General features: G+C 40.4%; 1 long non-coding RNA gene across 1 annotated transcript; it reads left to right on the top strand.

Moving 5' to 3' along the window:
• Positions 1-2,530: 2,530 nt before the first annotated feature.
• LOC129653912 (uncharacterized) lies at positions 2,531-9,164 on the top strand. Its single transcript, XR_008715271.1, has 4 exons — positions 2,531-2,558; positions 5,131-5,305; positions 5,911-5,941; positions 9,056-9,164. It is a non-coding gene; the product is annotated as an uncharacterized LOC129653912 (long non-coding RNA).
• The last annotated feature ends 3,561 nt before the right edge of the window (positions 9,165-12,725 follow it).

Raw genomic sequence — 12,725 nt, 5'->3', positions numbered from 1 at the left:
GTTAAAACAGGTTGGTTTAGTGGCTACTTTTCACTGTGAAGAAATGGCCATCAGTCAAAAATGTAATTCGACTCTACACAAAGAGCATGTATTTCTGCCTCCCTTGCCTGCTGTCGGCCACCGGCGTGGCCTCAGCTGCAAGACCCTCTGTGGATTTTGGGGGCCACACCTGCTTATGGACAAGCACTTGGCAGAACCTCTGCTTCAGCTGGGCCAGGTCTCCCACTTCTCTGCCCATCAAGGAACAGGTGAAGCCTCCCCACTCCTGCCTTGGCACCCTCTGGCGGCAGCCTTCTTTATCCCCCTCCAACCGTCTCCTCCTCCTCATCCCACTTCTATGTTATCTCTTCAGTGGAACCTTCCAAGTAGCTAATGTGTACCTAGTTGCCATCTCTCACGTGAGCCAACAGAACTAATCGAGGTCAGAATGGAAAAACAAGCAGACATTTGATGCATCATTACGCTAAAACAAAACGGTCTCTGGGAGTTTTGTCTGCGTGTCCTTCCCCAGTTCATACACCTTAGAGATAAGAATGTGAGGTAAGTACTTAAGGGATGTTTGAGTCCTTGAACCATGTATACTTACCCTCATTTTATATTTATTTTGTCCCCATCACTTAATCTACACGAAGAGAAGCCCACAGTACAGAAATCCTCTACGAAAGAGCATGTAAGCAAATGATTAAAAGTTTGACTTGGTGTACTTTCAAATCGGTGTTGCAAACTCCTCCAGGGATAAGTATCTTGAAAAGACAGTATTTCCAAGTTTAAATGTCAAATTAAGTTCAAAAATAGCCCACTGGAGTGTTTCCCTCAGACAAAGCAAATCCCACTGTAAGCACAACACGTCAGGAGTGTGCACAGTTTAAAACAACGGCAGATAACGTCACAATAAAACCCCAAACACTGGCAGCCTATGAAGATTTATGATTGGCCATGTATTAGGAGAGTCTATTTTCAGCACTTTCTTCCCAAACAAGGGGACTTTCTGCATTTGCAAAGAGCTATCCTGGATAATCAGAAAGAAAACAGCATTAGTGAAGATATCCAAAAATAGTTTTAATAATGCTAATCTAAAAAAAGTAATTAAATATTCACATTTCATTACCACCGACATTTATGGTCTTCCTGTCTTTCCTTTTCAATGCCCAAATATCTATATCTATCCATCACTTTGGTCTTCAGCACTCTAGTCCCCTAGAGTTAGGGAGAATTTGAAGTATCGTTTCATCTAACCTTTTCTGTTTCTCTTGGCTGAGCTACACGGCATGTGGGATCTTAGTTTCCCAAAAGGGTCTGAACCCACGTCCCCCTGCAATAGAAGCACAGAGTTTTAACCACTCAATCACCAGGGACTCCTCCAATCCTTCCATTTAACTTGTGACCAATTTGGCAAATTGTACGGAGCATCTGCTACCTAAGAGGCAATGGACCAAGGCTGGAGGAGAAATGCTGACATAAAAACTACATGATTCCGTGATTCATTTAACAAAGGCAATTTCCTTTCTACCTTAAAGAAGTTTTACATTTATTTGAGGAGACTGATAAAATAAGAATAAAGCAGAGAAGAGTAACTGTAAAAAGACTGATTCAAACTAAGAGCATTGCAGAGATGAAGGAAGTTAGCTTGATTGGTGGCATGTTGCAAGGATCTGGAGTAGATGTGAAGCGTAGATATATTTTCACTAGATATAAGTTATTTTCCAGAGATGGAATAGTGTTGGTAAAAGGTCATAAACAGTAAAGAATACTTATTAGCTCATGCAAAAAAGAGATGGGTGCTTGCAGGATATGTTATTTCCGTGGCTTATCAAATTCACCAGGGAACTTCTTTTCCCATTTTTCTCTATTCTGCCACACGCAGTATGTTGGATTCAATCTCCCCTTCATGTCACAAGGTAGTCTCTGCCATTCTTTGCCTCACTCCAGATACCACAGCATCCAAACAAGAGAGCCTGTTTATTCCCTGGGTCTCCTCCTGAGAATGGAGAGAGCCTGCCCAGAAGCTCTGCAGCTGACTTCACTTTAGCTAGAAGTAGATTATGCACTCATCCCCAAATCAATCTCTGACAAGGAAATAGGATTACCAAAACTAATCGGGATTTTATAGCTGAGTCACAGACAGATAAGCGAACATCCAAAGTTGGTGCTTTCTAGTAAAGGGGAAAGGAGACTGACTTCTGAGAAGGCACAGTGCTGAGTGGTCAGAGCTATTCCCAAAATCAGGGTCTGGGAGCCAATGTGCTCCTTCTCCCTCTTTGGAAAATGGCTCATCCACAAAGGCTGAAGAGGATGAATACTGGGAGGATCCCTCTAGGCAACAACAGGCCTGGTTTACTAGACAAAGGCTTGGGACTGCCCTTTACATCCTACTCAAACCACCAGGCCATCAGGTGCACTCGAGAGAGAGGGGCAGAGGGAGGAGGCAGTTCAAGGGGCAAGCACAGGTTAAAAAAACCTTTAGAGAAGATGTGTGGAGATAAAGTGGGTTTTTCTCTGCCTTCCTTGTGTTGTCAGGAGCTCTGTCACCTCATTAACCAATCTTGGATTCTCAGAGGGTAGGTCTTTCCCAATTGCATGCCTCTTACTAGCCACATAATGCTCAATACATATATTTAGAGAATTTCTTAAATCAATTTATTATTTTCTCAATTACTTATTTCATAACATGATGTCAGAATTCCTACTACCTCAGAGAAGGTAATGTTTTGGTGAAAGTAACTGTTGCATCCTGCGTCAAGGGTGTATCACCTGGGACCCAAATCAATTTCCAAAATCATATGTTGCTGTGTTGTCATTTTAGTGAGGAAATGATGATGATGTTTTGTGAAACCACACTTTTTTTTCCAGCCACTGCTTTTCTCTTTATGATAAGAGGGAATTAGACAAAAAAACAAAATGAATCATCCTTCCATCACCACCACTTCCCTTTTGCTTTCCTTCCTGTTTTCTCATTGGAGGCTGCATGTCAGGTCACTGCTAGTCTCATTAGATTCTCAAACCAGGCTTAGATCAAAGTGCTGAAGAGATGTTTTGTCCTTTATTCAACTAATATTTATTCCAAACATTGTGCCAGAGAATTAAAAAATCCAAATAAGATACAGCTATGCATTCCAATGAAGCAGCTATTTAAAAATGATGAAAGTATATTTATTGACATGAAAAGAGGGCCACAATAAAAATATATATATATATATAGGTAGAAGCACTGTTTATTTTGATGTGTATATATCCACCCAGGTATTTTTTAATTCATTATTCAAATATATACATAGATATATTTGGGGATGGGGAGTGCTATTTTAAACAAGCAAAAACACTTGACTGTAGTGATTTGTCTTCTACAGGCTGGTAGGGATGGGAGTGGTGTAGATGGTGATCAGAAGAGAGCAGACTCATGCCAGTGAGAATAAATCTCTATGCTACTTCCTTCTGCCTCTACAAACCAGGGCGAACTGGTCTTGCTAAGATTCTAATCATGTTAAAAGAAATATTATAATTTTAGAACCTAGAGTAGATTATTTTGCCTAATATACTTTAGCTTTTTTGCAATGTAGATTATTTGCATAAGAAAAATCTTAAAGGATATAGTTCCTATCTTCAAGAAGCTCTTATAGAAGAGATGATAGAAACAAAACATTGCCACACAATATTACAGGGGATATATAGAGAGTATATATTCATGAGAGCACAGAGGAAAAAGCCAGTAGCTTTACCTGGAGGTTCCTAGAAAGGTTCCCCCTAGGATCTGGTCCTTGAATTTTGTGTGTGTGTGAAGTTGCTCAGTCATGTCCGACTCTTTGCAACCCCATGGACTGTAGCCTACCAGGTTCCTCCATCCATGGGATTTTCCAGGCAAGAATACTGGAGTGGGTTGCCATTTAATAATCAAAGCCTCTCAGAGAGACAACTTAACATCAACACACAAAGGAGCCTGATGATCCAGTAGGACTGGATCTTGGATGGTGTATATGGAGATCCACATCAGTTCAGTTTAGTTCAGTTCAGTCGCTCAGTCGTGTCTGACTCTTTGCGACCCCATGAATTGCAGCACGCCAGGCCTCCCTGTCCATCACCAACTCCCGGAGTTCACTCAGACTCACATCCATCGAGTCAGTGATGCCATCCAGCCATCTCATCCTCTGTTGTCCCCTTTTCCTCCTGCCCCCAATCCCTCCCAGCATCAGAGTCTTTTCCAATGAGTCAACTCTTCGCATGAGGTAGCCAAAGTATTGGAGTTTTAGCTTTAGCATCATTCCTTCCAAAGAACACCCAGGACTGATCTCCTTTAGAATGGACTGGTTGGATCTCCTTGCATTCCAAGGGACCCTCAAGAGTCTTCTCCAACACCACCATCAAAAGCATTAATTCTTCAGCGCTCAGCTTTCTTCACAGTCCAACTCTCACATCCATACATGACCACTGGAAAAACCATAGCCTTGACTAGACGGACCTTTGTTGGCAAAGTAATGTCTCTGCTTTTGAATATGCAATCTAGGTTGGTCATAACTTTCCTTCCAAGGAGTGTCTTTTAATTTCATGGCTGCAGTCACCATCTGCAGTGATTTTGGAGCCCCAAAAAATAAAGTCTGACACTGTTTCCACTGTTTCTCCATCTATTTCCCATGAAGTGATGGGAACAGATACCATGATCTTCGTTTTCTAAATGTTGAGCTTTAAGCCAACTTTTTCACTCTCCTCTTTCACTTTCATCAAGAGGCTTTTTAGTTTCTCTTCACTTTCTGCCATAAGGGTGGTGTCATCTGCATATCTGAGGAGATCCACATGGGGAGGGCTATTAAGTGGTTGGAAGAAGAGGCTGTAGTAGTAGATGGGAACCAGATGACAAAATACAAGTTAAAAGTGGAGCTTTCATCCTAAACATGATGAAGAGTTACTGAAGACTACTCTTGCCTTTAACAAAAAAGTAAACACAATATTAAGAATTTTTTATTTTTTTAAATATAAATTTATTTATTTTAATTGGAGGCTAATTACTTTACAATATTGTATTGGTTTTGCCATACATTGACATGAACTCACAACGGGTGTACATGTGTTCCTCATCCTGAAACCCCCTCCCACCTCCATTAAGAATTTTTTAATGTTAATTTTTTTTTGCAATCATAGGACAAAGGACACAGAACACCATCTATGTTCATAACCTGAAGCTGTAGGTCCTTTAGACTAACTCTTTCAGATTGGAGCACTATGACCAACCCTGGGTCTCCTGCATTGCAGGCAGATTCTTTACCATCTGAGCTACCCGGGATGCCCTATCTGCAAAGCAAGTCTCCTGACTGCGGTCAGTATGTAAGAAATTTTTCACTGGTCTAAGAAGCAATAAGAGAAATAAGTATAATGTAATAAATCTTGTATAAATCTAAATCTATTCAAAGCAAACTCCTGGAGATAGTGAAGGACAGGGAAGCATGGCATGCTGCAGTCCACAGGGGTCACAAAGAGTCAGACATGACTTAGTGACTAAACAAAAGCAAATCTATTCAATTTTTAAACTTGTTTCTGATGTCTATCATTAGCAAAACAAAAAATAATCTTCTGTCGGCAGCCCCGAGTTTTCTTCAGTTTCTCGATCATGAAAGAAAGCTTAAGTTCAGGGAACCACTAGACTCTAGTCTAGTTTCACTAGACAGTGAAAATAGACCACAAAAGGCGGGGTAGGGGGGTGGCGCAGAATAAGTGAGCAAAAACCCAGGAAAAACGAGAGAAATTGGAGAAAGGAAATCCCAATGGTCTAGAAGAAAGTGTGGAGGTGGAAAAGGAACTAAATTTAATAACAAAGCATTTGTTCTCTGCAAGATGGAATCAATCTTTTATTTAAGAGACACAGTATATCCTTCTTTTAAATGTTTCATGCCAAATATCTAGTTTATATGTTTCTATTTTTAGGAGAATCATTGGAGCCTGAAATGCAAGAGAGGTATGTCTGTTAGAAGCACTGGCTATAAGGAAATTTTTTACCAAGTGAAACTTTATTCTTCCAGTTTTTAATACTGGGGAAAAAACCCTCAGTAGAACATGTTGACAAGGAAGGAATTAAGATTACGTTCTGGCTTGTGGAATGCAGAGAAATTGCATGTATTTGCTGGGAGTTTCACCTTATAATTCACTTATCCTCTGTATAATCTTCTTTTTCTCCAGGGTTGTTCTTGTCTCTGTCCTATAGTTAGTTCACTTGCAGGCACTTGTTCCTAGTCTGACTCTTGAGTGGTTGTATTCTAGCTACCCACTTTAAGGCCTGCAAATCCCAGAGTCTTTACCCTGTCTTCTCTGTGCATCCCTGCAGGGCACCCAGGCCCACAGACTCATTTAAGTTTGTTTACCTACTTTTCCTTCCAACAAAGAGCAATAAAGAAAATGACCTTAGCACCATAATCCTCAACTCTGATTTATAGACTGAGGCATCCCATTAGTGGTTTTAATTTCAATCCTAACAATCAATTGTGTTTTGGCAGGATATCTCAAAGTTAAACATCATAAAGCTAGGTTTAATGTCAACTTATTGCTGTATAAATGGAAATATCCTTTTCATATTTCACTTTCCATTTGTGTTCGATCATAATAAAAATTAAATCCATCTGTCTCTAGCAAATGTGTAGTACGTTTAGTTAAGAGACAAGAAGAATAGAAGTTAGAAGGGCAGATTGAAAGACAGGTTTGAAAATGACAGATACAGATATTCAAATCAGACTTTCCCTTTTAAAGAACAAACATTTGGGTTTTGTAAAATCCATCAATGTGTGTTTCCTTATAAATAACAAAAGAGGAGGATAAAATTTAAAGCCACCCATGAGTTTTAAAAAATGTTACATTTTTGCCAGGTAAGAAAATATTTTGAGTGTATGTCACTATTTTATTTATTTATTATTTTGGCCTCAAGTCTTTGCGATTTTCGGTTCCCCATCCAGGGATTTAACCCAGGCCCTTGGCAGTGAGAGCTAGAGTCCTAACCACTGGACTGCTAGGGAATTCCCTATGTTACTATTTTATTTTCTTCTTCATCATAATTATTTCTAACATACAAATAATTTATAAACATATTTTACCATCAATGGTTTAAATTTTTATAAACATTTTTAGTAAAATATATAAATCTATCTTCAATTCTATTCAGCTTTTTCTACTCTCCTACCTAAAAATATCTACAATAAGAGTTGTTTGCATTCCTCCTCTTTGGGGTATATTTTAAGCAGCTAAAAATGAATCTAATTTCTCAATAATTCAGAGTATGTATCAGAAAAATATATAAATTAAGCACAAGAGGCTTGCATTGAAAAAAAAATACTACTATGACCATCTCTTAATTGAGGATTAATAATAAGTATCATTTAGAAAGTATGTAATAAGTAGCTAAAAACTTCACACACATGTGTATACAGACACATACATACAGAAATACAGACATGTGTAATTTTGTTTATTCTTTATAATGACACTATGAGGTGGTGCTTTTGATGTCTCATTTTATAGATAAGGAAACTGAGATTTATTGAATGGAGGCACTTGGTTAGTAAGAGGCAAAGTCAGAGACAAAATCTAAGTCTGTCTAATTCTGAAATCCATTGACAATAGCCTAGGTAATTGTGAAACATGTAAGCAGAACAGTAGCCCTATAAATCATGATCATTCAGCTCAAAATGACAGCTAACACTGACAACCTTACTATAAATGCTCTAGTGAGAAAACACTCTCATTCTTTGCAAAGTCCATTTCACACCTCCTCAATGCCTGGCACCTAGGCATTGCATGCTCAGTCACTCAGTCGTGTCCGACTCTGCGCCCCATGGACTATAACCCACCAGGCTTCTCTGTTTATGGGATTTCCCAGGCAGGAATACTGAAGTGGGTTGTCATTTGGCACCCTAGGAGTCACTTATACATATATATTTAATAACAATAGTAATTATAATAGCAAGCACTTAAGACAACGACATGCTCCAAGTACTTTTCTCACCTTTACTTATATCTAACTCATTTAATTCACACAACACATCTATGAGGTAGTTACTATTGCTATGCCCATATTACAGATGAGGAAACTGAGGTACAAAGAGTTGAGGAAACCTGTCCTCAACAAGTAGTAAGTGGCAGAATTAGACTTCAAGCCCAAGCAGTTGTGGTTCCATAATCTATAGTCTAAATAAACAGATGAATGAACAAATCACAATGATTTTTGTCAACATAAATAAAAATGTATCACTGCTTTGATTTGTTTACCGCATGCAAAGTAAACATTTTAACGTCTCAGCCCGCCTGCAAGGTCAGCTAGGATCTCCGACTTCATCTTTTGTCTCATTTTATGCCTCTCACTCCATTCTGATACAACAAATTTGCTTCAGTGGTTTTTTCCCCCCCAGTTGGAACCCTTCACACATGCTCTTTCTTCTCTAGGGAAAGTCATCCCTATATTCTTAACTGGTTAATTCCTATTCAACATTAAAGACTCCACCTAAATACAGCTTCTTGTGAGAAAGTTTCTCTGATATGCCAATATAACCCAGATGTCTACTTTTGTTATAAAATCCAATAACATATAAAACAATTTCAAATTATGCTTGCCAGTGTGTGTAGATCTAATTGGCTTTCTCTTTCATTACCTTATAAACTTGAGGAGAATAAAGGCTTTGCCTCTTTTTTTTCTATATGTAGCCTGTACTGGGTCCTAGATAAAGGTTGCCAAAAGAGAGAAAGGAACTCAGTCAAAAGCATTATTCATAATGAACTCTTTTAATATTGTATGTGTATTTGAATGACTGAAAATTGTCAAATATATTTGCCAAGAGCTAACTTAAAAACCAATACATGTTGAAAGAATATTCATCACAATTTTGAGGAGCTAAGATTGAATATATAACAGAGAAGAAGAAAACTGACTTCATACTGGCTCTGTTTTTCCTTAACCTTTGTATTCTATTGCTTTTGCTACAAATTAATCACTAAAGGGATGTTGCCTATAGCTTAGAGTATACATAATGGTCCATTTCCTGAGATCCTGCCTCCCAGGCCTGAGTTAAGCTAAAATACCTTTGTTTAGTTCACAGGAAACATCCTGACCAGGCCTACCTGTGAAAGGCTGCAGGAAAGAAGAAATAAACATATCCACTCCAGAGTCTGGCTGGAACCAGGAACTATCTGCAATAACTTAATGTCCTTTTTTTTTTTTTTTTTGGAGAAGGCAACGGCAACCCACTCCAGTACTCTTGCCTGGAAAATCCCATGGATGGAGGAGCCTGGTAGGCTGCAGTCCATGGGTCGCTAAGAGTCGGACACGACTGAGCGACTTCACTTTCACTTTTCACTTTCATGCATTGGAGAAGGAAATGGCAACCCACTCCAGTGTTCTTGCCTGGAGAATCCCAAGGATGGCAGAACCTGGTGGGCTGCTGTCTATGGGGTTGCACAGAGTCAGACACGACTGAAGACACTTAGCAGTAGCAGCAGCAACGTCTTTTTTATTTTACCTCCTCACCCCCTTCTGCTCTATAAAAGAAACTAGCGTCAAACCCAGGCAAGATGGTTCACTGGGATACTAGTCCACCATCTTCTTGGTTTACTGGTTTTCTGAATAAAGTCATTATTCCTTGCCTCAACAACTAATTTTTTCAATTTACTAGCTTGTCGTGGGGTGAGCAGTATGAGCTTAAGTGTTAGTCGCTCAGTTGTGCCCGACTCTTTGCGACCCCATGGACTGCAGCCCACCAGGCTCCTCTGTCGAAGAGATTTTCCAGGCAAGGATACTCGAGTGGGTTGCCATTTCCTTCTCCAGGGGATCTTCCCAGCCCAGGGATCGAACCCAGGTCTCCTGCACTGCAGGCAGATTCTTTACCAACTGAGCTACAAGGGAAGCCTTAGTATGAGCTTGGACTCTAACAAATAAGGTCATCAAGTCAAGGATGCAACCAAAACCAAGGCAGATCCACCTCCTCTTTTCTTCCTCACCATGTGAAAAATGAGGCTAAGCTTGTGACAACAGTACATCCCGTCTTCTTTGAGAAATATCTCCCCACCACCACCATCACAGGGCTCTGTTACAGTGTGAGCAAAGGACCACGTCAGGCCAGTCGGCCTCAACACCTCTAGTAACCATGATTCATTCAGAGACAAATCCAAGACCCTGATTGGTCAGAGTCCTCCATGTGACTGCTGTGCCATTTCAAATAAGGTGAATTTCTTCTTCGCTTTTGGAGTTGCAATTATGGGAGATTTTAAATTTAGGGCTGATTACTAGCCATCTTCCAAAATTACATGGAGAAAAATCTCTCTACACTACAACAGAAAGAGGCCAAAATACTAGCATGAACAGAAACAGAGATAAGAAACCAAGAGAAACCTCTAGTCGTGTAAGTCCTGCTATTCAACTGTACCCAAAGTCAGCTGTCTCCCAGATTTCCCAGGTATAGGAGCAAGTATTTTTTTTTTTTTTGAGAAGGGCTGTTAATTACAGCCATATCCCCCAATTCATCCATTTTCCCAACCAGCTAACACTTCTAGTACTTGAAACCACAAGGTCTCACAGAGACCCATTTCAAGATCTACAGAGAACATAAGGTTGTTGGTTTGACTCAGGCTTATGGTGAGCTTATCCACAGTGCCTAAACAGGAAACCCTGTCCTAATCATAAAATCATACCAGGCCAACCAGAGGCAGGGAGAGTGAATATCCCTGAGGAAGGAAGCAAAAAGGAAGAAACTCACCCCGTCTGGAACAGCTTCTGTACCCCTGTCGCTGGCATTACAGGTGAGGCTCCTGGGGAAACATCACCTGAGTGAAGAGACTTTCACCCCATCAGGCCTGGCTTCCTCACAAGAAGTGTGACTACAGAGGCTGCTGTTGGTTTGAACCTGAGTCTGGGTTATCACTATTTTAAACTTCGTGAACAAGTAATCCTAAAATCATCTTGTAACAGTTGGAATTTGGCTTAAAGCTCAACATTCAGAAAACGAAGATCATGGCATCTGGTCCCATCATTTCATGGGAAATAGATGGGGAAACAGTGGAAACAGTGTCAGACTTTATTTTTCTGGGCTCCAAAATCACTGCAGATGGTGACTGCAGTCGTGAAATTAAAAGACGCTTACTCCTTGGAAGGAAAGTTATGACCAACCTAGATTGCATATTCAAAAGCAGAGACATTACTTTGCCAACAAAGGTCCGTCTAGTCAAGGCTATGGTTTTTCCTGTGGTCATGTATGGATGTGAGAGTTGGACTGTGAAGAAGGCTGAGCGCCGAAGAATTGATGCTTTTGAACTGTGGTGTTGGAGAAGACTCTTGAGAGTCCCTTGGACTGCAAGGAGATCCAACCAGTCCATTCTAAAGGAGATCAGCCCTGGGATTTCTTTGGAAGGAATGATGCTAAAGCTGAAACTCCAGTACTTTGGCCACCTCATGCAAAGAGTTGATTCATTGGAAGAGACTCTGATGCTGGGAGGGATTGGGGGCAAGAGGAGAAGGGGACGACAGAGGATGAGATGGCTGGATGGCGTCACTGACTCGATGGATGTGAGTCTCAGTGAACTCCGGGAGTTGGTGATGGACAGGGAGGCCTGGCGTGCTGCGATTCATGGGGTCGCAAAGAGTCAGACACGACTGAGCGACTGATCTGATCTGTTAGAAACTGAGGTCTTCATTTCATTTTATCCACAGAGTTCCTCAGTGCCGAAGAAGAAGAGGGATAAACAGTATAAAGTTAAATGAGCTTCTAAATAGATATTTTTTTTTAACTCAGCATAAACAGCAGCCTGAAGACTAAATGCAGGCTCATCATAAAATGTGGGCTTTTTGACAAAGAATTCTATTATTTTTTAGGATTTTTCATTCCAAGAGCTTGGTTTTCCAAAGAGAAATGGACTCAGGTCATATTAATTGTTAATATTTGGAGAACATTTACTGGAAGGCAGGTGCCACTGCTTCTTGTTTGACATAATTTAGCCTTTTTTAATAATCTATTGTCTTCATTTTGCTGATGAGAAATTACAGCTTAGATTATTTGTGCAAATTCACACAGCTGTGTAACCACAAGCTTTCTCTAGTATTTCCAGTTTCTCTACCTTTTCCAGAACCTCCAAACTGCCCACCAATCTTGGGTCTCTCTAGGCAGCTCTTTCTTTCCCTGTGCACATCCTTGTCACTCTGTATAAAATCTCTACCCCAGACTTAGCCATTTTGTCCTACTCTCTGGGAGATTCCTTAACTTTATTTTCCATTTCTTTTATAACACTTTCTAAAATTTAATGAACACCTTTAATTTCCAAAAGCACTCGTTTGTTCTATGAATTTCCTCAACCACGGCATCCTCCTGTAAGGATACTTATTAGAAAGTATTTGTATTTCTCTCTTGTTCCATGTCTTACTGAAAGGCAAGTATGTATGCCTGACCCACAATGAGGCCAAACAATACCAACACGTTGGAGTTTGGAGCAGAGAAAGGTCTCCTGCAAGGAGAGGAATGGCACAGGCCTTAAAACCCTCAAACTCCTGGAAAGCTCTCAGCTAAGCCCTTTGCTAAGAAAGGGGAGGAAGGCGTGAGGGGAGCTGTAAACATCTTGGTGTCAGAGTCTTTGTTCTGGAGGTCAGGGCTGGTCAGGGAATGTGTTCCTGTAAATCTCTATCTAACAAGTGTTAATCTCTGTTCTGACAAAACAGGCCCAGGTGAGGAGGCACGACTCTCCCCTCTGAGTTTGCGGTCCTGGCTGAGAGGAGGCAG

This window comes from Bubalus kerabau, chromosome 5 (genome assembly GCF_029407905.1).
Source record: "Bubalus kerabau isolate K-KA32 ecotype Philippines breed swamp buffalo chromosome 5, PCC_UOA_SB_1v2, whole genome shotgun sequence".
Classification (NCBI taxonomy): Eukaryota; Metazoa; Chordata; class Mammalia; order Artiodactyla; family Bovidae; genus Bubalus; species Bubalus kerabau.
This window is presented reverse-complemented; position numbering and strand designations above follow the sequence as displayed.